This window comes from Podarcis pityusensis, assembly GCF_964106645.2.
Source record: "Podarcis pityusensis genome assembly, chromosome: 9".
NCBI lineage: Eukaryota > Metazoa > Chordata > Lepidosauria > Squamata > Lacertidae > Podarcis > Podarcis pityusensis.
The window spans coordinates 20415387-20431473 of record NC_138034.1 but is presented as its reverse complement, the minus strand read 5'-3'; the positions used below and the strand labels follow the sequence as shown (position 1 = coordinate 20431473).

The window sequence follows — 16087 nt, the reverse complement described above, 5'->3', positions numbered from 1 at the left end:
AGGTTAAAGGACACACTGTCCTGGATAATAAAATCTTGTATTTATCTAGTGGGTAGCTATGATTCAGTCAGCCCAGTTTAAAATTGCTCTTGTTGTCCTGCCAAATAAATTTGTAGCATGCCCCAAAGGGCATTGCCTTCTTATCCAAAAGAGATGTACTGGTTGACATTATTTTCTCCTTGCAGACATTATTGATTCTGAATAACATTTCCCTCAAGGGGTGGAGAAGTGGGTGGAGGAGGCCCAGCTAAACGGCTGGCGTTAAGACACACTTTACCCTGCAGAGGGATGTTTTCCCTGGTTATCTGCTGCGTCATTCCGGTTCAACATATCACCCTCTACTTAGGGATGTGGATAAGTGCCACAAATTAGCTTACGTTGTGCAATGTCTAGGAGACAGAGTACCATGAACTCACTGGATGGCCTTAAGCAAGCCACCAACTCTCATCCTCAGTTACCCTCACCTGCGGTGCACTGGCATGATTGAGTTTAGCAAGGGGGAGTAGGCTGTATGCCAGTGTCCCTTACAATTCCTGGATCCAACAAGGATCCAATTGCTGAAATAGCCATGCTATTGGTTATGGCCCCTACATATGGACCATTAGGGTAACAAAGGAAGTGGTTCTGTGCTAGAGCAAATGAGTGGAACCCCCCTCCCTCTCCTTGGCTGTTAGCATGAAGGACAAAGGCCAGAGTTCAAATAGTATAGTGATGTTAGAAACTGCACATATTCTCTCACGGTCAAAATGTACTGATGACCACTTTAGCAGGGAGATTCAAATGGGATGGAGAAATAGGGTACTGCAGCAGTGGGGTGTAAGTGAGGGTTTGCAGGCTGACTTGTGAAAGGTAAATCATATAATTTATTATCAGCAAAATGGTTTTCCTGCATTCTTGTTTGGATGCGTAAACCAATCAGCCTGTCTGTGGCAACTGTATGTTTATCATTACAGACAAAAATCAAGGGGAAATGTGGGCAGAGTTTAGTGACAGGATTACAAGTCATTTAAAGGAATAAAAATATTTAGGTAGAGTAACACGGCATATTTTGTTTTAACAGTTGGGTGCTGCATAGAATGCATGAGAAAGAAACCTCATGTTAACTCTGAAGTACATCAAAGGGTTTCACTATGCAGTATAACATTTATCAGAGGGATTATAATAGTATGGATAAAGTCAGTCTAGGCTAAACCTGAGAGCTTCTAGTGTCTGATCTTTCGTGACAATAAGAATTTTAACTGAAAGGGTAAGCACTGTAATCCTTCTAAGTTGCTGTGCACAGTCAAAAGGACTCTTTGAAGTATGTTAGAGCAATGCTTTTTAGACCAATTAGATCTGACAGTGTGTTTTTAGCTAACCCTTCTATGCACAGATATAGTGTATGTGGCAGACTGGGGAACAAATGGGCTTCATTAACTATGAACCCCAAAATCTGGGATCCCCTCGAAGCTGGTGCCAAAATGTGCAGTTGTTTTGTAGCGATTTGCAGCAAAAAAAACCATGTTTTGCAGTGCCCCACAAATGGAGCAATAGCCACTCAAACTTGGGAGTCAAAGGGGAACCAAAAATCCAGCATTGTCCAATTCACTCCAAAGTGGCATCAAACTTTGGCAAAGATTTTGCCGCATTTTGCAGCAAAACCCTCACATTTTGCAATGTCCCACAAATGGAGCAATAGCCACTCAAACCTGGGGTCAAAGGGTAACTAAAATGCTACAAAACTTTTGCCAAAGTTTTTCGCCATTTTAGAGTGAATCGGACAAAGTTGCATTTTGGGATATTAACTATGAACCAAGGTTTGCTGTATCAATTACTCCATTAGTGGGGCACTGCAAAACACGGGGTTTTCACTGCAAAGCGCTGCAAAACAACTTCAAAACTTTGGCACCCGTTTCGAAGGGATCCCAGATTTTGGGGTTCGTAGTGAATGAAGCCGGACAAATGCTTGAGTTAAAGCTCTCCAAGCAGCTGCATAATTAACCTGGCTTCTCTACAAGACTGGATTTACCTTTGCAAGGTTGCTCAATCAAGACTATATCTTGCAAACCTTCTAATACATAGCCCTTCTTCTCTCCTTAGGGCTGCCCCCCCTCCATACAAATAACACTATATCATATATAAATGTGAAAAGAAATACTGCTTGTTTGTAATCTAGTTTTCATTTTTAAATAGGGTCAGTCTCTGATTTACTTTACAGTAAAATAATCAGATAAGCAAAACTTCAGCCGTTCTGGAAGGATGTGTGGTATAGTAGTTAGAATGTCAGACTATGACCTGGGAGCCCAGGGTTCAAAATACAATTAAGAAGTATATTAATAGTGAAATAATTATTAAGCTCTAACTTGTTTTTTATCTTATATTTTGGGGGGGAAATTTCCTTTAAATTTTTTGGGGAGATCCCCAAGAGAGTGGGGCCCTAAGCTATAACTTGTTTAGCTTATACGTAAATCCGGCACTGATAGGACTTTCTTCTGAGGAGATACAGTGAGATCTGAAGCATCTAATCGCGCATCTGGGTCGCAACCGCGCAGACCCAGCCTTTGCACCTAACTTCAAGCAAGATGTCCATAGGACTGATCCAACGCTATTAATCTCCAGGCCTTCAACAAATCAATTCATTTTAATTGTGTGTCCGTCCGTCCCCCTGCTTTTTTTCCTCCCGATGTGCGCGCATGACGCGTGCGGACTCCAAAGCGCCCCTCTCCAAAGAAATGCACGGCGCATCCCTCCGCCGGCACCTTGGCTGCCTGCCGCCCATTCCCCAGGCTCCAGAGGTCTGCAAGCAGCGGCCAAGGGCTGCCCACAGCCGCCGCCGCCTCCTCTACCCATTGGCTGGGAGAGCTGGGCGGGCCCGAGCGCAGACCGAGCTCCCGGGGGGAAGGGGCGGGGCTTCGGCGGTTCTAAGTGGGGAGGGGGCTGGCCGCGGGGTACCGGGGGGGGGGGGCTATTTCTGTGGGAAACTCCCGCGCGCGAGGCGGCTTGTCGGGGAGCAGCAAGCGAGCAACAGGCTCCTCTCCAGAGACTTCGCCCTCCCGCTCGCCCTCTTCTTCCTTGGCCGCCCGGCTCCAGTGAGTGGAAGTCCCCTTCCCCGCCCTCTCGGTCCTCTTCCTTCCCCCGCCACCGCCTCCTATGGGCGTCTTTTCTGGAACTGGCGGGAAGCTGGAGCTGTTGTGAGGTGCGCTTCACACGGCCAGCAGATTGTGAAGCGAACTATTGTTGGGTTTTTTTGCGGGGTGTGTGTGTGTGTGTTTCCTGTCAAGGGTGCGTGTGTATGTGTGGGATACCTTTTTGCAAAGCCACGCGTCTGTTTGGCCAGTGCACGTGGGAACGGGTTGCTTTTCCTCGCGAGGGGACGGGACGGGAGGATCTCCTTTTGGGCGCGTGACGCTTCCTCGACACATCGCTGCCCCTGCAGAAGTCGCGATATGGAAGGGTGGGTGGTGTCGACGCCGTGTTGGGCCTGTGTGCATTAGCTGCCACTTTGGGCAGCTTGCTAAGTTTCCTTAATTATCGCATTCTGCCGTAACAGAATGGTAGAGTTGGAAGGGACCCCAAGGACCAGCTAGCCCAGCGGTTCTCAACCAGTGGGTCTCCAGATGTTGGACTAAAATTCCCATCCCTGAGCTCTGGGCCCTGCTAGCTAGGGGTGATGGGAGTTGTAGTTAAGCAACATCTGCAGGGATGAATTTGCAGCTGCCCCATACGGGGATCGAACCTGCGGCATGGGCATTGTCAGCACTATGCTCTATCCCACTGTTGGTACATTAGAATCCTAGGATTGTAGAGTCAGAAGGGACCCCTGAGGACTATCTAGTCCAACCCCCTGCCATGCAGGGATGAATTTGCAACTGTCCCATACGGGGATCGAACCTGCAACCTGGCCGTTGTCAGCACCATGCTCTAACCAACTGAGCTGTCCATGCTGGACTGTTGTGTGTGGGAGAGAGATGCCTGCAAGGATAACACGTGCTCTTCTCCCACCCACCCCCAGTTCAGAACAACCCCTGTGCCATTAATAGCCTCAGGACAGGCAGGACTTCAGTGAAGGCCTCTTCTCCCGCCAGTGAAATTTTGCGCCTGTGCTTGTTGAGTCTCTGCCCGTCCTGACGCATGCAGAAGATTCAGGAATCTTGCCAGGAGGAAAGGTGGTGACCTTAGTAGTAGTACCTTCTCCTTTTGCAACGTCCGTATCAATTACACTTTCTACCGATTTTGAAGCACTTACTACCTGGGTGCGTGTCCCTAAGCCACTTGTCTGGAAGAAGCTGCAGTGGAGCCCCTAGAGTCCTCCAGGCAAAGTGGCTTGAAACCTGAATCGGGGCTTCTGGGAGCCCAAAAAGGAAGATGTATGTTAGTAGGATGCAAACTAAAAATAAGCTAGCAAGCTCCCTCGTTCTCTCTCTTTTTCCTTTCCCTGGTTGTTTATGTTTGCTATCCCTGGTTAGTGTTATTGATGTTGTAAAGGACAGCTTGGGGCTGGGGGGTGGGGGCTGATTCTGTCACATTTTCTGGGTTGAGCTGGTTCAGGCTGGTAGCAATGTATATTTATAGTTTTACCTCATGACAGTATGTGCCATTCATGCAAAGACCGTGACAGGAATGCATTGCCGTACTCACTGCAAAATTAAACCTCTCAGGCTTTGGCTCAGCTAAGCAAGGTAAAGCACCAAAACATCCAGTTTTAACTGAAAGTGTGATTTAAAGGAGGCTGAAGCTTTGTTTTTTTTCTTGCCAGGATTGTTGTAAAAAAAGTGTGGAATTGGCAGGTTTTCTGCTCTCCGTCTATCCCTTCTCCTTTCCACCTCTAGACCAAGCTTTGTGTATTTGGGGAGGGGGGAAGAACTCACATATGCCATTGTCAAAACCCGCTGTGCTACTTTCAGCTGAGGAAACCTACAGGATCTCCAGATTGCACTGGTCCTTGGAGGTACTCTGTTATGCAGGCATAGGCAAACTCGGCCCTCCAGATGTTTTGGGACTGCAACTCCCATCATCCCTAGCTAACAGGACCAGTGGTAAGGGATGATGGGAATTGTAGTCTCAAAAACATCTGGAGGGCCGAGTTTGCCCATGCCTGCTGTTATGCCTCCAAAGCTCAGTGTGGTGGTGGGTCTTTGGCAAGCATAAATTTGGCCACCAAAAATTTATGGAGCCCTGATTTATCCCCAGACCAGATAAGCTGCATGACTTGTGAGAATGAGTGGAAATCCTTCCAGGCTTCAAGCATGAAGCTCAAGTAAGCTGACCTAGGCCAGTTTTGTAAATGTCTGACGGTGAAATTGGATGAAGAAAAGGGGACTGTGCTAAAAACGAAAACCCCATAATATGCGGGAATGAAAACACTTGACATTGTACCATGTATGTGTTTGCCGCCCTTGGTTGCAAACACATCCTTTGTTTCTGCTGTGGTATGTATGTAAGGGGAAACTAACAATGAGATCTGATATGTCACATGTGTCCATTGTTACACACTGCAAGGAGAATTTGATACAGGGCTGCCATTTACTGTGGCAGTCCTGTGTTATTCACAATTTCTAGTAATGCTCTAGTATAGTTTATTCCTTGACAGGCAATGATGAGCTATGCATGGGCTGCTCTAGATCATTAGAGATCCACAACAACTTAGGACTATACAAGGGTGCTCTTTGACTTCATGGAATATATGACGGCGGTTTCTTGGTTGTCCATCTTCCCAAACTTAGAAATGCCTTCTGACATTGCACAATTGGCATGGAGCTGCTCTCGGTTTGGCACAACTTCATCTTGTGCTATGTAGATGCGACCTTAGATGGGAGAAAGCTGAGGCCATGTCTGCATTGCTAGGTTGCTGAAAGGAAGAATAATAGTAAGGAAAACAATTCAGATAGGACGGTAACAGCCCCTGACAGTGCTTCATTACCGGCCCTTGTTGTGGAGCTACCACGCAGTGTCTACAGAGAAACAGTTGTACTGTATTGAAAGATTCTCAGAGATAAGATCTTCGCAGTGTTTTCCGTGCTCAGTCTTCTCCTTCTGGGGGAGGGCAAACAAATGGATCAGTTCTGCAGCATAATGTAGCCCTTGCATCAAACCTTGGGCCATCATATTCTATTAGGTATACTGCAACATGCATTTTAACGCTCGCATGAAGTGAACAGAGTAGCGTAATTAGCATGCGCATAACTAACGCCCACTTTGTGCATGTGTGTGTTTGTTTACACGTGCTTGCGTTTTGCTTTATTTCTGCAGCAAGCAGTAGGGTGTTAAATAATGACCACTTGTGTACCCAAAGAACATTTCTTCAGGCCACAATCAGTGTCGTATACCCCTGCTGGGGCCCTTCTTTCCTACGTTTGCACTTTTTGGTCAGTTGACAAGAAATTTTGAGCAGAATCTGAAAGCTGTGCTAAATTGGCCGTGCTTCAACAAAGCAAGCAGCTGGTGCAGCTTTCTTGAACAGCTTGTATTCAGTGGAAACCGTGGGCTGAAAAAGGCAAGCATTCACTCTTAGCAGGGCCTCTTTGCACATTTTGTTTTTTAGGTAAGTATCTATTTACAGGCCAGGAGAAAGTGCTTTGCATCTTTCAGAACTGGCAACAATAGTGTTTCTGTCTAGTTAAACAAACTGATAATGGAATTGGGCTTTTGTCTTATCACCCCATTGTGATGAAAAAACCAAAATACTTGAAAATGTTGCAGTAGTTAAAAGTTCCTTAACCATGTTATGCAAGATGCTTACAGTGGATATATTCCAGATCTGTTAAGAGTATAAGGGAGTCATGCCATTGATTTTACTGAGTTGTATACCCTGTTGCTTTGGTTATAATTGATGAGCGCTTGGAAGCAAATTCTGTTTAAAACTGTTGCTACTTGCTTTTGGGGAAGGTTGCCAACTTTATTTCGGGCAGTGTTGTGGTGCTTAAACAGCTGCATCAGAAGCAGAAATTCAACAGGTGAAGCTTTCCCTTGCCTGCATATGCATGTTGGAGAAAATGCTTCATTGCCTACATTTCAGTTTTTCGCATAGCTGTTAACACATATGAACCTTGTAAGGAAAAAGTTGGCAACCGTGTTTGTAAAATATTATCTCTTCTTACACTTGGCAAAGTTACTTCTTTTTTGGTATGTTAAGACAGGGATAGGCAGACTTCAGGTATAAATTATTAGAGATCCACCAACAGAGCTTGGTGCAAAAGACATATAGGTAGAATTCATAGTTCATAGGCCATAAATTTATTTTGATTACCCAAACTTAACTGGCAAGTCTTCCAATCCAGTCCAGTTCCTCAACACTATGTTTTCTTAATTTCACCAGTATAATTTTTTGAGGGAGGGAAGGAGACTAATTTTATTCCTGTTGTTAGCCAGTTTTGAGTCACCCATCTTTGTTGATCTACTGGAAATCACCCAGTGATCTACCAAAGAGTTCTGCCAGCAGATCCTGAGCTATCTTTTGCCCACCTCTGTATCAAGGTGTTCTTCTGGAGATGCGTGGCAGATGTGCAAAATATCTAATAAGAGCAGCTGCAATAACATGAAAGTACCAGATACAACAAAGAGTCTTGTGGTACCTTTAACAAATTTATTATGGCATAAGCTTTAATGGACTACTGTGCTTTATATCAGCGCACGTATACATGATTAGGTGGGGGATTGTAAAAAGTGAAATCAGGAAAATAAAATGCAGAAAAAGTTCAGACGGTGTTAATTCACAAAATAGTTTTTTTTTAAAAAATAGTTTTTATTAAAGATTTTCTTGGGTTACAGAAGTGCACGCATCACCTCTATACAGTTTTTGATAACATAGATATCCAGGCATTGGGAGACTGTTTAACACATGTGCCAAAGCACCCTTTGACTTGGTTCAGTCAACAAATGATAGCTTTGAAAATCCTGATGTATTGTAATTCAGAATCTTCAAACCATGCCAAACCATGCTAGAGGCAGGTAAAGCTTTTCAACAAAGCTGGTGCAGCAGCAGGGACATTCTAACAAGTTGGTCTCTTCCATCAACCACTTTGTGCTGATCTGAAGCTTCTTTTCTTGCTTCTCTTGTGCTGCCACCTTCTTCCTAGTTTGGCCATGGCAGCTACGGGTACTGAATAGAGAAGGCCCATCCATCTCTTTTTGTTAAAGAAATGTTAATCACAGGGAACATTTTATTAAGGAGAAAAGGTAAATGGATTTTTTTTAGTTCAAATCATATGCCTGTATTTCAGTGGGAACATCATAATGCAATTGATGCACTGAATGCTGCTGGAGCACTGTTGCTTTAGCTGTTAAGCCCCTGTAGCAAAAGGAATACCTAACATGGAATGTACCATGTCTACAGACATTGCAGGTTTAATGGTTGCTGGCTTCAAGGCTCTTCTTTCAGAACGGCAGAGGAGCGTATTTTGTATGCAGCCTAATAATGGATAGTGCACGAAGATCGGCTGCAGCTAAGTTGAATTTGAAAGCAATGGAAGGGGACTTGAATAATGGTAAGCTTAAGTCACATTGATTTCAATAGAAGTTAGCTGTGGTTAACTTGTAGAGATTTCACATGTGACATGGATGCTTCCAATGGATAATAACACTTCACAAAATATTACCCCCTGCTCTTTTGCCATTGCTTTGCACCTGGAAAGAATGGAGCCTCATTAAAAGATAGCATCAAGCCATAGTTAACACGTATGAACAGAGCGAAACACTGCACAACTTGGGATAGGGATTGTTTTGTATATTCCTGCAAAGAGGAATCCTTTTGTAAAATGTATCCCAAGAACACTCCTATGGTGTGTTCTGTCGTATGACCCCTGAGCAATTCTGTAGAAGCAAGTAGCAAGAAAATGTGAAGGGTGTTTTTATTGATTGTGATTCAATATCTCAAAATCAAGACACGAAGTGAGGTTTCTTGGTTTAGAATATAAAGCAGAGATCTGTCATTTCGTTCTCTTGGATTCACACATGGTCTGGGACAGGTGAAGTTGTTGGAACTCTGAAACTTTTGAGACCATACTGTTCAGTACAGTGGTACCTCGGTTTACGAACTTAATCCATTCCGGAAGTCCATTCTTAAACCGAAACTGTTCTTAAACGGAGGTGCGTTCCCTAATGAGGCCTCCTGCTGCCGGTGCCCTTCCACCATTCGGCTTCCATTTTTAGATCGAGGTAAAGTTCGTAAATCGGGACACTACTTCTGGTTTTGCGGAGTTCATAAACCAAATAGTTCGTAAACAGGGCTGTTCTTAAACCAAGGTACCACGGTATATACAGTAATTAGATAGTTTTATTTCCCACAAAAACAATTCTAAGTGTAAATATAATTTGGATAAATGTTAATTTTATATAGTTTTATATTTTTCTTGATGAACATCTGAAATCCAGATATAGAACTGGCTTTAGTGCTATGGTGTATGGTTGTTTATTTAGGTGCTAAAGAACACGATTTCAGCAATGTTGAAGTGAGATTTCTATCAGTTTGGCTGTTTTTCTTACCCTATGTAGTGACAGATGGGGTTGCACTTAGTTCAGTGAACCATACAAAAGAAGAACAAAACTTGCATTAAATTACTGTTGACGATGCACTTTCTTGTCCACGGATGAGTGATGCAGAACTAACCTGCTGGAAACTGAGGCTTCATACTTGCTTCCTTTTGTTATGTGTCTCCCACCTAATTAAATCAGATTTGAAAATTATATCTGATAATTTCCCGTTATCCCTTGTAGCTAGTGGGAAAACCTTTCTGGAGTATTGTGGACTGGTGTAGAAAGCATGGCATGAAAATTGGGGGTTCTTGCTGCTCTTAGTGCATTGTTTTAGTGTAATTTCCATGCAACTGGCATAGAAAGTATTTTGAGTTGCTTTGGTAGTCTCCAGTATTATATTTGATTTTTTTCAACCACAATTGATTAAAGTTTCATCTGTGTGAGCAAGAACGTCACTTTTCTAGTGTGTCACTATTGCTTTTAGCTTTGATTGCCACAACAGCAGTCTCTCCAGTTAAGCTGGACAGTTCCAACCATGCTGCTGTTCCCTTCTATATATTTAGAACTTCAACAGGACTTAGGAATAATGGCTGGGATCCAAAGAGCCTACTTCAATCATGGTGAAGTGCTAGTACTAACCTAGGGGGTAGCCAATGTGGATGCCTTCATCTGCTCTACCTGCAATAAAAACATGTCTCTCCCATATCATTCTCTACAGCCACAGCAGGCACTGTAACTCTCTAGCAGTTTGACTTTAACTCTGAAGGTGCACTCTTCCATAGTCTCCTGAGACAGACGGATGCCAACAAGAAGGTGTGACTGAATCAAACAGCAATTGTATGCACTCTTTTTTGACCTAGTTTGAACTTTATAGACCTAGTTTGAACAATGGTTTAAATGAACATTACTGTAGTTAATAAGCCATGGCTTAGTGTTGTGTCTGAATACAGTGCAGTGCTTAAGTATGGTTTGTTAACAAAAATAAGTCATAGTTTGTTGTCTGCTTACTGACTTTGACTATGGCTTAGGGTTGCATGCAGATGTGGGCATTGTTTGTACATGGAGTGTAAAATATCAAGGATGGTTAAATAACAAAAGACCAGAGTAATGAAAACCTAGAAGGCTTGATAGTCAAATTGCACCAGACAACCTTTAAACTTCCTGAAGTAACAGGAGTGTAAGTCTGTACAATTAATTTGGTCCACTCTGAGTTTGGGGTATAGGAGATCTTTTTCAGAATCTCTTGGCAGATGTCCAAAATCATCCTCTGCTGGATTTTATCAGGATTTTGCCTGGGTCACACAGTACCAAAACTTTGCGACACATTGGACTTTGCACTTGTGATATAAAGTTCTTACCATACTGGTTTCTGAGACTGTTCACCATTTTTCCTGCTGTACAGTACAATAAAAAAACATTCATTCTAATTAGTATATTGTTCATGTTTAAAATGGTATAAAAACCATTTTTATATTAAACAACAACATATATTATGTATATTAAACATTAATTCTTTCAGGTAAAGCAAGGCTTAAGATGAAATGCTGAAAAATCAAGGTTTTAATGAGGGTTCTAGTGTATCAAATTTGTGTACTTTTTGCTTTGACAAGGAGTACAATTTAAACATGGGGCATGGTGTTACTAACTTATTTAAGATGTTTTCAGTATTTATTTTATGAAAACTTAGCATTTTCCAATTCAGGACAATTAAGAAATAAAATTTCTTCCCTTCCCTTTTTGGAGATTGGAATTTTTACAATTTTGCCCTGCAATATAAAGTTTTGTTGTATCAGTAAAATGTGATCTATTTTGTGTTTATTTGTAGGACATATGTCGGGGTTTATATTAAACCAACCTGCAACCGGATTTTTGCACTGCTCCTGCTGCTATGAGAAGCTAAGTCATGGTTTGACTTACCATTATATGTGCAAACCCAGGCTTATGGTTTGTCTTGTTCCAAACAATCCAAACAGTAGCCAAGTTTTGTTTCCTTCTCTTGGTTTGTTGGGAGATACAGTGGTGCCTCGCAAGACGAAATTAATCCGTTCCGTGAGTCTCTTCGTCTTGCGGTTTTTTCGTCTTGCGAAACACGGCTATTAGCGGCTTAGTGGCTATTAGCGGCTTAGCGGCTTTAAGAAAAAGGAAACAAACTCGCAAGAACTCGCAAGACGTTTCGTCTTGCGAAGCAAGCCCATAGGGAAATTCGTCTTGCGGAACGACTCAAAAAACGGAAAACTCTTTCATCTAGCGAGTTTTTCGTCTTGCGAGGCATTCGTCTTGCGGGGCACCACTGTCCAAACCAAAAGTCCAGGTTCACATGTAAAACGTTTTTAGAAGTGCTGCACCAGCAGGACCAAGGAAGGAGCAAAGTGGTCACAATTTTCTAAATGTGGCCTATCAGGCTTGCTAAATCATTGTTTGGCTTATAGTTATGTGTGAGCTCAGTAAAGATCTTGTTACTTTATTAAAAAGCAACCAACCTAGGAACAGGTATTTGGACTCAAATTTTGTAAAAGGGGAAAATGCAGGTTGCTTCAGTTTCAAGGAACAAAAGAGTCTTACTGTTATGTTCAGTAACACATCTGAAAGTATTTGCAGATGAAGACTTGCTCAGAGTCTTATGTCAACTAAGATGTTGGCCAAGTGTTGCAAAGAATCTGAAAGAAAATATTATCCTAATCAATATAGTGACCCTGTTGATATTGCATTTCAGATATTGTCAAACCTCTCGCATTGTTCACTGATACCACAATGGGCCGGTTCCCCCACCCAAGGGAGTTCCTTTCGATCAAGTTATTTAAAACTTGAATTAAAATACAGCGGTCAGTTACTGCAGTGCTTGAAAGCAAAGGTTGATTCTGGCTTTAACATTTAGTGTGGTCCTGGTGGGGAGCTGTTTCAGCCTGAAGGCTGGATTCCCTTCTGGGCATCCTTCCAGGGGCCACATACTGTTGGTGGGGGGCCAGAGGGAAAAGTGCTTGTCCGGATGGAGGGTGGGGGGGTGAGTGCATGTGGAAACTAGCTTGCTGTACAAAGGTAAAATATACATTGGTTGCTCTGTTCACCACTGGAATGTGGTATTCAGTAGGTTGTCCAAAAAGGAATGTGACTCTTGGGTTGAAATAGGTTTTGCACCCCTTTCTTATGCTCTCCTTCCTTGTGGCCATGCTAGAGGAGGAAAGGGAAGTGCTTCAGCCCAAGGCTTCTCCACGTAATGATAAATCATAGTTGAGTGTTAAGTCTGAATAGCACCAATGTGTGTGAGAAGGCAGGTGTGCAATCTTTCTGCTGTTATGATTCTTAACTGAAACTGCTCTTTTTAGTAAAGTAGATTTTTTTAAAAAATGCTGTTTTGGATTCCGTTAGGTTCATTGTTGCATTTCCCATTCTTACAAAGCAGTTTTTCAGTTTTTTTAAACATGTCCAAACCATAGCCTCTTTGGAAGGTCTTAACATTGCTAGGTTGGATGAGATTGAGAAAAGTAGCTTTGTGCTACTTCAGTCATTCATAGAATCATAGAATTGCAGAGTTGGAAGGGACCATCTAGTCCAGCCACCTGCAATGCAGGAATCTTTTTGCCAACATGGGACTCGAACCCATGATCCTGAGATTAAGAGTCTCATGCTCTACTGACTGAGCTATCCCAGCGGTCACTCATGATTTTACCACACTCCAGTATCATCCGCTCCACTTATTTATAAAATTATAGTTTAAATATTTTTCCCCCAGCTTTGCTCTTGTTCCTTGTATGATAGGACAACAGTGACAGCTAACCATCAACTCAATTAGTACATCTCAGTTAGAACCTCCTCTCCTCCTTCAGTACAAGGTCCCCGGGTGGGTTACATACAATATTAAAATAAGTTGAAAACAAATTATGATCAGGAAAATAAGATGGTGTGTGTATGTATATATGTACAGTGGTACCTCAGGTTAAGTACTTAATTCGTTCCGGAGGTCCGTTCTTAACCTGAAACTGTTCTTAACCTGAAGCACCATTTTAGCGAATGGGGCCTCCCGCTGCTTCCGTGCCACCAGAGCACGATTTCTGTTCTCATCCTGAAGCAAAGTTCTTAACCTGAAGCACTATTTCTGGGTTAGCGGAGTCTGTAACCTGAAGCGTATGTAATCTAAGGTACCACTGTATATGTATACGTGTGTGTGTGTGTGTGTGTGTGTGTGTGTACACACACACACACACATATATATATATATATATATATATATACACACACACACAGTGGTACCTCGGGTTACATACGCTTCAGGTTACATACTCTGCTAACCCAGAAATAGTACCTCGGGTTAAGAACTTTGCTTCAGGATAAGAACAGAAATCGTGCTCCAGCGGCGCAAAGTTGGAGGCCCCATTAGCTAAAATAGTGCTTCAGGTTAAGAACAGTTTCAGGTTAAGAATGGACCTCCGGAACAAATTAAGTACTTAACCTGAGGTACCACTGTATATACACACACACACACACACACACACACACACATACACACACACACACACACACACACACGTATGCTGTTAAAGACCCTGGAAACTATTGAAGGTGCCAAATGCATTTCTGGGGTGGGTAAACCAAAACTTAAGAGATTGCTACAGAGAATGCCCTCTCCTCTGTCGCCACCACCCAACCTTCTGAGCCAGTGGAACTGCCAAGAGGGCTTCTCTGTTGAGCTTAACATCCAAGAGGGTCTGTATGGAAGGAGGCAATTTTTCAGATATTTGGGACCAAGTCGCTTAGAACTTCAAACGTCAATGTGTCCATCTTAAACTGGGCCCAGAAATGAAACGGCAACCAGTGCAGCTTTTATTTTAATATGAATTCTAAGTGGAACCCCAGCCAGTATATCTCCTGCTGCATTTTGGTCCAGCTGAAGTTTCTTGCTATGATCTGTCCAGCAGCAGCAGCAGCCAAGAGGAACAACAGCATTTCTTTGTAGGCAACGGGAATGTTCTGTCCCATCATATATGGTGAAGTGGGTTACACCAAGAGGAACTTGGCAGCTCTGTGAGGCCAGCACCCTTCGCAAACTACAGCCCCCAGCATTCTTTGGGAGAAGCCATGGCTGTTAAAAGTGGTACAAAGTGCTTCAAGTGAATGCCAAGAATGTGAGTTCGAGAGGACTTCCCTAAACTGGTAGGAGGGTCCTGATGTAAAACGGGCACAATCTCCGCTTGCTCTTACCCAAAGCCCAACTTTGCATTCACATTTGATTCAATTACATTTGTACTTGATATTCTTCTTAAAATAAACCTTTTGACAGAAAAAACCATTGTTTGGCAGCTAACTTGGCTGAGACGTAGCGCTAGGGAACGGAAGCTCCAGCCTTCATTATTTTTTCCAGAAAACTGCATATAGTTTGCAGAATGTTTCCCAACTGCGCCTCAAAAAAGGAGAGAAGAAGAAAACTACCGTGCTCGACTGTTGTGTTGAATTCAAAGCACATGTCACTGTCCTGGCTGCCCCGCTGTATGTACTCTGCACAGCGAATACTTCAAGTGGTGGAGAAAATTGCAACATATGCTTGGGTTAACCAGAAGGTCATTTGACGCAGCCATCGCATGGTCGGTTCCAAAATCTCTGATCAAGTTCCCAGTGTGTTTCACAAGGGGGTAACAGTTGTGGCAGGGGAAGCATAGTCACAAATGCACCAATTGCTTGCAGCAGTTAAAATGAATGAGTTTCATCCACCTTCATTCCCATCCTTTCTCAGCCTTGTCCAGAAAATTGGATGTTCAAGTAACATTGCTTTCATGATGGGGAGGGGAGTAAAAGGGGAAGGTAGGGGAGAGAGTATTTCAAACCCTGTTACTGATACATTAAGTGCTATTTAAAGTAAAGAATGTGTCTTGAAAATGGAACTCTCTGGCTTTAGTTGCCTCGGTTATAAATAAGTGTTTCTTCGACTTCAGAATAGATATTTTATATTATTTTGACAAGGCATCTTATGTATTAAATGTGCAGAAATGGATTAGATGTCTGCTAGTGCGCAAATGGGTCAGGTGTCTAATTCTTAATGTTAAAGGTTATCGTTCTCCTGGAGAATTGAATCACCCTGTATATTATAGGCTTAGAATTAATCGCAGTCTCACGCTAAATGCAGCAAGTCGAACAAATCCCGGAAAATGTCTTTGTTTAGCAGTTCTCCCTCTTACTAGGGGCTGTGGGAGTCTGGTTTGAATAGAAGTTATATCTGCAGGAGCTGTGAGGCATATAAATGCTTTAAAGAGAAGATATACACTTTATTCATTTGCTTCTTTGTTTTTACTTAATTGTATTTTTAAGCGGTTTTGCTAGGCAAGCCCATCCAAAGTGGCTTACAACATTTAAAGCACAGTGAGTGAATAATAGACTAATTTTAATAAAATAAAAAAATCCCATAAAGATGAAATAAAACATTACCAACTATTTTAACTGGATGGTTAATATAAAGAGACGACATTTTCAGAGCCTTCTGAGATCCCTGTAGCAGATCAATATGACTCCGTTCTGAAGGGAGAGAGTTCCTAAACTGTGGGGCCACCACGGAGAAAGCCCATTCTCTCATAGGCACCTCCTTCACTTACCTAGGAGAATGGCTACTTTAGGATGGTCTCTGAAGCCGGTACCAATGCATGGGGCAGGA

The 16087-nt window shown here is 42.8% G+C and overlaps 1 protein-coding gene across 3 annotated transcripts in view; it reads left to right on the top strand.

Moving 5' to 3' along the window:
- Positions 1 to 2942: 2942 nt before the first annotated feature.
- Positions 2943 to 16087, top strand: part of SLC7A2 (solute carrier family 7 member 2) — a 46428-nt gene continuing 33283 nt past the window's right edge. For 2 of the 3 annotated variants that reach the window (XM_081019989.1, XM_081019985.1), the window contains exon 1: positions 2943 to 3068. The gene's annotated coding sequence lies outside the window, so the exon portion shown is untranslated. Of the gene's footprint in view, positions 3176 to 16087 lie in introns of all 3 variants that reach the window. The other variant, XM_081019988.1, reaches the window with a different exon arrangement.